The following is an 11,092-nucleotide window of genomic DNA, read 5'->3' as shown; positions in this document are numbered from 1 at the left end:
GCCTGTTCTGCTCCCCACTCTGTCTCTGGTGAAGCCTCTCACTGCCCCTGCACCTCTGGCCTGTACCCCAGTTCTGTATGAATAAATAAATAAATCTTTAGAAAACAAAATACTCCACTGAAAACATTATCAGGTGAGTCACCAGTTTGTCTTGATGAGTCACATTTTTCTTTTTTTAACTTAAAAAAAACACACACACAGTTATGGTATTGTTTGACTAGGGTACCAAAGGGTTTCTTGAAATACTCCTAGCACCTGACCAAGTTTCCACCTTTTATAAGTTTTGAAAATGCTTTTAAGTTTAAAATAGTGAAGGATGTATGAAAAAGAAAGTTTTATTTGCAAACAGATTATAGAACGGATGGAGCTGTGTTACCAAGTTGGTGTTAGTGACATCTGTCTGGTGAGGGACTAAGGCCAGGAGCCTGTTGAGCCTCTCTGTCTAAGGGCTCTCAAGGAACTGAATTGTATCAGCAACTGTAGAATGACCTCATTCCAGTTGGACCTTAACTGCAGTCTTCTGTTTTTTGCAAGTTGCTATAGTTAGGGAAAATTTGTTATGCAACATAAATAACTGATACAGTGGAGAGGAAACGATCAAGTGTTTCAGATATTCCAGATAGTTTTATTTTGTAGAGAGTTCTTATATTATCTGTTTTTGCATAGAAGAACTGGTGTGTAGGCCAGAGGTGCAGGAGGAGAGAGGATTCACCAGAGACAGAGTGGGGAGCGGAGCAGGCAGATCGACTGTAATGCACTGCTGAGGGGAGCAGCAGACCAGACAGGAGAGGTCTGCTGTACATGTGGGAGCTTGCTGGCTGGGGATTGAACCCAGGTCATCTGGGTGATAGTGCTGAAATTCAACCCCTATGCAACCAGGGAGGCCCCTATTCCAGATAGTTTTACCCCTAAATATATCAAGCCACCAATACTATCTAGTCTTTTTTCTTTCTCTTTTCATATTCTTTCATTTATTCTTACCTCCTTTTTGGAAGTACTAATGGTTTTCTTAAAATCTCTGATATCTAATCTGCTCATATTATCATGTTCTGAGTTTTCTTTGCCTGTTTCTTAGTATTGTTGAATAATTTTACCTTCTAAGTTTTTTATTTCATCTTTTATATTGTCAATCCTGCCTTTTGCTAATTTTATGACATTTTGTAATCATTTCTCATATTTTTAGATATTCTCTTCTTTCTTCTCTTTAGCTTTGTAAAGGTCTGCCAACAAACTGTTTTTTCTTTACTTTCCAAAATTTAAAATTAAATGATAAATTCTGCCCAAACTTTGTTAGTCCTTCTCACGGTAACTGTTTTTACAAAGTATGTCTTTCCTCCGCACTTAAGTCCTGTGCACATGGTCCTTCACAAACAGTCATTTCAGAGGAGTTCTACTCCTCCTTCCACCTGGTTCACCTAAGTTTTACCCTGGCCTTTACTATCACACATTCTATCTTCATTCTAGTATTTAGTCCTTAAGTTTAAGCTAAAGAATCTGAGAGATATGTGGCAATGGGGGAGCCATGAGCAAATCTTGCATCTAGTACTTAAATGCCATCATTTTACCTTTATTATTCATGCAAACTAGTATCAGGGATAATAAAAGTAATTTGAGGACAAATATACATATATTTTATGTCAGTAATTTCAATATTTTCAGCAAATTCTAAGCATAGACTATTTCCTTTGAGCTTTTCACTGGAGTAAAAGTCAACTAAAGTGAAGTACTAGAATTCCCTTAATAGTGTTTGATTTGAAGATGAGTACATGCCCCCCCCCCTTTTTTTTTTTTTTTTTTTTTTTGCTTTTTTTGCCAGTGATACAAAGGATCTGTATTTTAGCTATGTTGGGTACTTTCTAGGAAAGACCACTTTGACCCTTCTTCTGAATGTTGGTGTCTGGATACCTTACAGGTATTGCTGCAGCTGTGTAGCCATGAAGGCAAGGCTGATACAGGTGGAACAGAAAAATGAAAGAATAAATCTTTTTTTTTTTAATGATATTCTTGAATTGGTAGATTAATCACTGCTGGAGCCTCCCCATACCTTTTTGGGGCTTCATGCTATATGACCAATAAAAATTCTTTCATATTCATGACCTTTTCTCTTGCAGGTAACAGAATTAATCCTAACTAATAAAATGACTGCTTGTGATACTAAGATACATATGTTCTACTTATCAGTGCAGCTATATTTTTTCTTTTATTTAGCTTGCTTCACCCATCTATATCACTGACCTGGCCATTGTAGGCAATTATAGCCCATGAAGGGATTTTCCTACATAACGTCCTACAAAAGTTGTCTTTGTTCTGTGTGTTTCTAGATAAACTGATTCTGCCCCCCTCCCCCAAAGTGAACTGCAAACACCAATAACCCCAGACTCCACCTATCACTCTCTGTGAAGGAGTTTTTATTTTTGTATGGAAATTTGCTCTAGAATACATTAGAAAACATAGCTCAATCTCAGTTTGAGTTTTAGAATATATTTCCGTAACCCAGAAGTAATCTCTGTATCCTGAAAGGCTCTACTATGACAGACTATGAATCCTTGTTGGTTTTTGCCACTTAATTTGCTTGTTTGTTCATTTTAATTCTTTTCCTCATATCATTTTTTAAATAATGGTGAGAGTCTTTATCCTGTGAATCTTCAACTAGTGATCTATATAAACCAAACTAGAGATAACCATCTGCTCCCAAGGAGTGGCATCTGAACATTCTGATAGGTTGTGAACTGATGGCCACAGATCCCTAAATTGTATACATTGTAGATCCCTTTTGAAAATAGATAACTGGAGGAGAATGACAAGAAAAAGAACTTTTTATCACAAGGCTTTGAATCTAACATAAACTTTTGTAATGATTTGAAATGTAGAGCAGTTTAGACCATTTAAACCAAAAACTTTGATTTCAGCCTTATTTCCAACCTAAATCTACAACTCACTAATAACTTTAAAATATTCTACTGAGGCCCTCCCTGGTGGCACAGCGGGTTAAAGCACAGCACTAAGAAGCTAAAGCCACTTCAGCATGAGTTCAATCCCCGGTGATCCAGTGTACTTCGTCCATCTGCCTGTTCTGCTCCCCACTCTGTCTCTGGTGAAGCCTCTCACTGCCCCTGCACCTCTGGCCTGTACCCCAGTTCTGTATGAATAAATAAATAAATCTTTAGAAAACAAAATACTCCACTGAAAACATTATCAGGTGAGTCACCAGTTTGTCTTGATGAGTCACATTTTTCTTTTTTTAACTTAAAAAAAACACACACACAGTTATGGTATTGTTTGACTAGGGTACCAAAGGGTTTCTTGAAATACTCCTAGCACCTGACCAAGTTTCCACCTTTTATAAGTTTTGAAAATGCTTTTAAGTTTAAAATAGTGAAGGATGTATGAAAAAGAAAGTTTTATTTGCAAACAGATTATAGAACGGATGGAGCTGTGTTACCAAGTTGGTGTTAGTGACATCTGTCTGGTGAGGGACTAAGGCCAGGAGCCTGTTGAGCCTCTCTGTCTAAGGGCTCTCAAGGAACTGAATTGTATCAGCAACTGTAGAATGACCTCATTCCAGTTGGACCTTAACTGCAGTCTTCTGTTTTTTGCAAGTTGCTATAGTTAGGGAAAATTTGTTATGCAACATAAATAACTGATACAGTGGAGAGGAAACGATCAAGTGTTTCAGATATTCCAGATAGTTTTATTTTGTAGAGAGTTCTTATATTATCTGTTTTTGCATAGAAGAACTGGTGTGTAGGCCAGAGGTGCAGGAGGAGAGAGGATTCACCAGAGACAGAGTGGGGAGCGGAGCAGGCAGATCGACTGTAATGCACTGCTGAGGGGAGCAGCAGACCAGACAGGAGAGGTCTGCTGTACATGTGGGAGCTTGCTGGCTGGGGATTGAACCCAGGTCATCTGGGTGATAGTGCTGAAATTCAACCCCTATGCAACCAGGGAGGCCCCTATTCCAGATAGTTTTACCCCTAAATATATCAAGCCACCAATACTATCTAGTCTTTTTTCTTTCTCTTTTCATATTCTTTCATTTATTCTTACCTCCTTTTTGGAAGTACTAATGGTTTTCTTAAAATCTCTGATATCTAATCTGCTCATATTATCATGTTCTGAGTTTTCTTTGCCTGTTTCTTAGTATTGTTGAATAATTTTACCTTCTAAGTTTTTTATTTCATCTTTTATATTGTCAATCCTGCCTTTTGCTAATTTTATGACATTTTGTAATCATTTCTCATATTTTTAGATATTCTCTTCTTTCTTCTCTTTAGCTTTGTAAAGGTCTGCCAACAAACTGTTTTTTCTTTACTTTCCAAAATTTAAAATTAAATGATAAATTCTGCCCAAACTTTGTTAGTCCTTCTCACGGTAACTGTTTTTACAAAGTATGTCTTTCCTCCGCACTTAAGTCCTGTGCACATGGTCCTTCACAAACAGTCATTTCAGAGGAGTTCTACTCCTCCTTCCACCTGGTTCACCTAAGTTTTACCCTGGCCTTTACTATCACACATTCTATCTTCATTCTAGTATTTAGTCCTTAAGTTTAAGCTAAAGAATCTGAGAGATATGTGGCAATGGGGGAGCCATGAGCAAATCTTGCATCTAGTACTTAAATGCCATCATTTTACCTTTATTATTCATGCAAACTAGTATCAGGGATAATAAAAGTAATTTGAGGACAAATATACATATATTTTATGTCAGTAATTTCAATATTTTCAGCAAATTCTAAGCATAGACTATTTCCTTTGAGCTTTTCACTGGAGTAAAAGTCAACTAAAGTGATGTACTAGAAATGAAGGCTATAGATGACACTGGAAAAATAAATTTACAAATAATCACGAATGGGTAATATTTAGAGCTGAAACCATCACTTTCTCTTTTGGTGGCATCTGGCAAAAATTATGTAAAAATATCAAATATCAATCAAACATCAAATATACTGCTATGCAGCAGTAGCAGAACCCAAGCACTGATCACTTTGTGGTTCAGTCCCTTAATCAAACAGAAAATGCATAGCCCATTTTTCACAATAGTTTTATTTTCTCATGCAGTTATAGGTTCCTAGCAATTTCAGTAGCAGCCTACACCTGCTTCACACTCTCCCACTTCATCCTCTTTCCTCCTAGTGATGAATTAATTATACATGATGAACCTACACTGGTGCATCACTATCACCAAAATTCCATACTTTAGATTAGGATTCACTTTTAATGTACATTTTGTGAACTAGAAAACTATAGAATGACCCTTACCCACCACTAGAGTCTCATTATTATATCAGAAATTGAATTTGTTTCAACCCTGTAATTCCTCTTTGCTTAGCAGATTCATTCTTCTCACTCCAACACCTGGAAGCCACTGATTATTTTGCAGTTTGCATGGTTTTCTCTCTTCTAGATTGTCTAGCATAAAGTTGCAATCATACAATATGACTGATTTCACTTAATAGCAGGTTGATTTATGTTACTTTATAATTTTCATTTAAGTTACCTCCATGTCTTTAAATGGCTTGATCATTTCAGCAATGACTAAGATTCTATTTTCTGAATGCTCCACAATTTACCCAATCACCTACTGTGACATCTTGACTGCTTCCACAATTTCGCAATTTTGCAATAAACATTTGTGTGTGGGATTTTGGATAAGTGTATAAATCATTTATTTGGGTAAATACCATTAAGAGCTACAGTTAGATCCTGTGGTAAGAGCAAGCTCTGCCAAACTTTGCTGATTATTTTTTGCGTGCTCACTGGTCAGATAAAGCCTTGTAAAGTAATCCAGGCATCAAATTTTATCTTGTTGCAACTAGAGATAACATTACATTGGAAATTACCTCTGAGTCCTCTAATTTCTCTTCAGATCATGGATTTCCCATGAACTTTTGCAGGTCACCTCGGATAACCCCTACATTAGTAATTGGTGGAACTTTTGTGCAACAAGGTCTCACACATGAATTGTGTCTAGACTTCTGTTTTCCTCTGAAAACACAAATTGGAGGAGCAATGTATAAAGAAGAAACCAAGGCTGATATAAGTAGGTTTTCTTTTTCTTTTTTTTTACTAAACAGGGTTTAGAAGGACCCACTCAACTTAATGATCTAGTTTTAATTAAATTTAATGGGAAAACATGTATATCTCAGTTTTATTTTAAAAGTAGTGATTTCAAACAGATTGTTGATGTGGCACAGTTACATTTTTCTTTAGCACTAGAGGAATTAAGAAAGCTAATAATTCCCTGTAGGAGAACAGGTGGATACATTTTTTAAAGTGTGTATGGCTATGATTTTGAGCAGGAGACTGTTTGGCAAATCTGAGTGCATGTAGATGAAGTAGAGAAAGAATTACTGGGATTCTCTGGCTGCTTCCCAGATTTTCCTTGAACACAGAGTGTTCATTGTCTATATACCTGCAGCACAGCAACTGGAATTGCTCCTGGCAAACTCAGGAATAAAATCAGGCCAATAGCAAAGCCCTGAGCAGCGTGAACCAGAGAAAATGAGACTAACCGACTTGTGACAGTCATTTCTCACCCTGTGCCTTCTAAACCCTCAAGGGAAGTAACATCTAAGGAATTTATCTTGTTAACACTTTTTCACTGGAGGTGAAAGTTGACACTCTGACAAGAGTTTATGGGTGGGGAGTAACTGACTGGGTTTTTGATTTTTGAGGTTCTCTACCTTGAAGTGAGGATTCATCAACTGTCAATCCCTAAGTTTTCCCAACTGACAGTTTTGAGGGTATGCCCTTCTCCATATGCATTGCTTAATAAAATATGCAACTATCCCATACAAATGTGAAGTTGCTGACCAAAAAGCCACATGTTAAGGAATGAAAACATTCCCCCCCCAAAAAATTTGTGTAATTATAGATCATAAGAGCATATTCTAAATATACAGAAATCAGTTAAAAAAGCAATCAAGAAAAAATATGAGGCATAAAAGTTAATAGTGAAAGTGCAGAACAAAATACTACAATAGATAGTATACCAGGAGAAGAACATAAGTACACAAAATTATTAACTATTCTGTTAAAGCCAAATGTTACTGAAACGCTGTGGCTACGTTTCTCCTATGCCAGCAGAGGCTGAATGGAGAGTCTCCATTTCCACATGATTTATTTGTTCAGCTGTCCCAAAGTGCCCTGACCTCTTCGCTGAAGTCGTGTCAGACAACGTTGAATAGGAGCTTAGATGTTTCATTCTCAGTAGTCAGTAATAAGAATGCCCAGGTTAGTGTAAATGAAGTAAAACCTTGACTTTCACTCATAACTGGTAATAGTGCAGTTATTACTCACTATTAGCTTACTCACTGCTGAGCTTATCGTAGGAGACTTAGTAGAAAGTCAAGATTTTCACCATTTTCCAAGCACATCTAAGCCATTTTCTTTAATTAAAGTATTACCAGAAGCAACATGGTAGTAGAAGAAAGATGTTTCTACCTTTCCAGAAAGGGAAAAAATCACCAGAGACCTAGTGGGTAGCCAGTACCTCAAGTCTGACCCATTATGAAACTCTCTCACCTGGCGATTGAGTGCTGAATACAGACTTTTATCTGTGCTAAGTCAATCTAAAAAAGCTTCTGCATAGTGAAAGAGGCTGTCATTACAACAGAGACCTTACAGAATGGGAAAAAATTCAACCACACATCTGACGGGGCTGATATCAAAGATTTCATCCAAATTCAACAAACAGTAACCCAATTAAAAAAAAAATGGACAGAACACTAAGAAGGCACTTTCCAGTAGAGCTATGCAGATTGTCGGCAAGTACTTGAAAATGTTCATTTTATTGTCAGAGAAATGCAAATCAAAACCACAATGAGGTACTACTTCACACCTGTAAGAATGGTTCATATCAAAAAGACCAGAACCAAGAAAAGTTGGCAAAGATGTGAAGCTAGAACCCTCCTATATATTTATACTGCAGTGTAGACTGGTTCAAACCCTATGAAAAGCAGCACTGAGGTTTCTCAAGAATTTAAAAATGCATCTGTCATCAGAACTAGAAATTCCACTTCAAACAGAGGAAAAATGAATGCAAAATTCAAGACAATGAAGAGGGAAGAAATACTGATATCTCAAGAGTTGGCAACTGGTTATATATAGGTTATGATCAAATTTTACAGTTTTGGGTGGTGATTTCTCAGGCACTTAATACATGAATGAAAATGTATAGTTAATAAACCACATAGTTTAGCTTTTTAAAAATTTGTGTATTAACTGGTGAATCCTCTCACTGCCTCTGCACCTCTGGCCTATACCCCAGTTCTGTATGAATAAATAAATAAACCTTTAAAAAAAAAGAAAAGATGGTATTACAAACTGACAATTGCAATTAATTCACCTCTTTTCACATGCTATCTGGTAAGAAAAAAATACAATGGCAATGGTATAATAGAATCAAAAGCTCATGCCTAACATTTCATTAGACCTCAATGATTTTTTAGTCTTTTTAAAAATCCTGTTTTTCCTTGAAGTAACATTGGTTTATGATACTGTCTATAATTATTAAAGTCACATCTCTTCAGATGTATGTAACCATACCATGCCAGTGTCTCAAAATTGTTTGCTCTTGTTTCTATTTTTTCTTTTTTTAAAATCTCAGGACTTATTTCCAGTGTTTTAATCCATTTTGAGTTAATTTCTTTGTAGATTGTGAGATTGTGGTATAGTCTCATTCAAATTCTGATTGTCCAATTTTTCCAACATTGTTTGTTGAAGAGATTTTCTTTTATTCCAGGTGATCATGGTTCCTGTGCTGTTGATTATATGTGTAAATGTAGATTTATTTCCGGGCTCTCAATTCTAATCCAGTGCTCATTGTATCTATTTTTATTCCAATACCACACTTACAACACTATTTTGATTATTATAGTTTTATAGTGTAGTTTGAAGCGATACTTCCACTTCTTTTTTTTTTTTTTTTTTTTCCTATTTTTCTTGTCTTTCATTGCCTTACTTTATGGCCACTTTATTATTTACAAATATTTTCCCAAGAAGTATAACATTCACATTTAACCTCTTAATGTTATCATTGCATAATTGCCTGAATATTAGTCAACTGTGAAACATGTTGACAGGATTTAAATTTTTTCCTCCATGAAATTAGTGTTTGGTTTACCGCAGATGTTAATCTTAAGGGTATGTTAAATCATTATGTCGCTTGCAAGAACTAATCTAGATAAATAAACAAATTCAAGATGATATATTCTTATAGCACTATGCTATCAGAAAGCCTTCATAGCCTAAGTTGTGTAGTGGCTCTTAGAAATATTTTTATAAAGCATGGAGAGATTACAAGTGACTATTTTTAAATTGTAGCCTTTATGTTTTAAAATTTATTTACCATTAATTTTCAAAACTATAAATTTGAAGATAGGGTAAAATGCAGGCTAGTTGATTACATAAGCAAAACATTAGTAATATTAGTTTTAAGAAAAAAGAACAAGCTCCCAACAAACCACATATTTTTATGTTGATGTTCTATTAAAAAGAGTAGGTAGGTAGATACCAGCTTTAAAGAATATGGAGGCATATTACACATATACATATTCATTAAACTACACAACATTTATTATGACACAGTTCAATGAATTTTATATACCCTGTGTAACTACCCACTTTAATCGAGAACTATGTTAGTAGTACTCTGAATGACTCAGTCCTATATCTTTGCATTCGCTATGTTTCCTCCTTCTCAAAGAAAATACTATGTGGTGTCTAATATCCTAACTGAGTTTTTCCAGTTTGGGAATGTATTTCTGTAGGATCATAGAGCCTGTTATACTTCAAAACATGCAATTATATTTATTCATGATTTTGCAAATAGCAGAGGGTATACTTTCACTGGTGTGTAGTATTTCAAGGTGTGGATATTGTAAAGTGTATCTTTTGTTTTGGCAGTCAGTTAAGTGTCAAGGTAGATCATAACAAAATCTGGAGCTGAAGTGATGAGAAGCTAGTCTTCAGTCTGTAAGTTGTGTTTTGCCTTTACTGAGTGCAAGCCTTTGTTGTTTTTATTTTTCCTTTGTAATTTTTAATTCATTCTTTTTACTAGACTTCTCTCCTTACAGAATTTTTAATTCTAGTTTTTGTCTGTGAAACATTGTAAGATTGGTGAGAAATAAGCTTAGTTTATAAACATTTTAGTTGGAACCTAATAATTGCCAGTTTATGTGGAAGGGACATTGAAGGAAATGTCAAATTATTTTCTATGTACTTCATTTCACTGGGGTCTTGGACTTTGATCTTCTGTTATGAGGTCCGATTAAGAAAATGGATGGGAAAATCATTATATGTTAAAAGGGTTATTAACATTTTTATTCATGTTGCTATTCTATTTTTGTTTCTAGTTAGACAATATTTAAACATCTGCCCAAATCATAAAATATATTTTCATAATTATTATGAAACATTCCAGAGAGTTAAGCTGCAAGTATTATGAGAACAAAATTCTCTGTGGTCAGGATGTTGGTAATTACTTCTTAGTCGTGCAATCATAAATTAAGTTCTTTGTTTAGTCAGTCCTGGATACTGTATTCAAAAAGGTTGATATATATGCCTTTTCTCATTTCCTCCAGATGCATCAAGTAAATAATGTCTCCACTGTTATTTCCCCAGATTTAATTTATAGGCTGATATTTAACCACCTAATAAACAGCACCAGTACTGGTAGGTTTACAAACAGCTACTCTTCTTTAGGTACTGTGCTCCTGAAAGGCATAGCAGAAGACAGAGCTTCTTCCTTTAAGATGATAACTAAACTGCAATTCCTATCAGTGGACACATTAGAAAATGGCAGCTATAAGATTCACATCATTGTTTAAGCTGAATCTTATAACTCACTCCACATTATGTATCTCCCTCAGCAGCTACCTCTTATCAACTGGCAAATCTGACAATTTTATGGATTAAGTATTTCTCAGATGTGTACCTTTTTGAATGCCTCTAGAATTAACATATCTGAATAGACAATTCACCAGAGAATATATCCAAATGCCAATTGCCAATGTTTACATGAAAATATATCACTTTTTTTTAAAGATTTATTTATTCATACAGAACTCAGGTACAGGCCAGAGATGCGGAGG

Source organism: Condylura cristata, unplaced genomic scaffold (genome assembly GCF_000260355.1).
Source record: "Condylura cristata isolate star-nosed mole 26May11 unplaced genomic scaffold, ConCri1.0 scaffold00018, whole genome shotgun sequence".
NCBI classification, from domain to species: domain Eukaryota; kingdom Metazoa; phylum Chordata; class Mammalia; order Eulipotyphla; family Talpidae; genus Condylura; species Condylura cristata.
The sequence above is the reverse complement of the archived record's forward strand: the minus strand, read 5'-3'. Positions refer to the sequence as shown.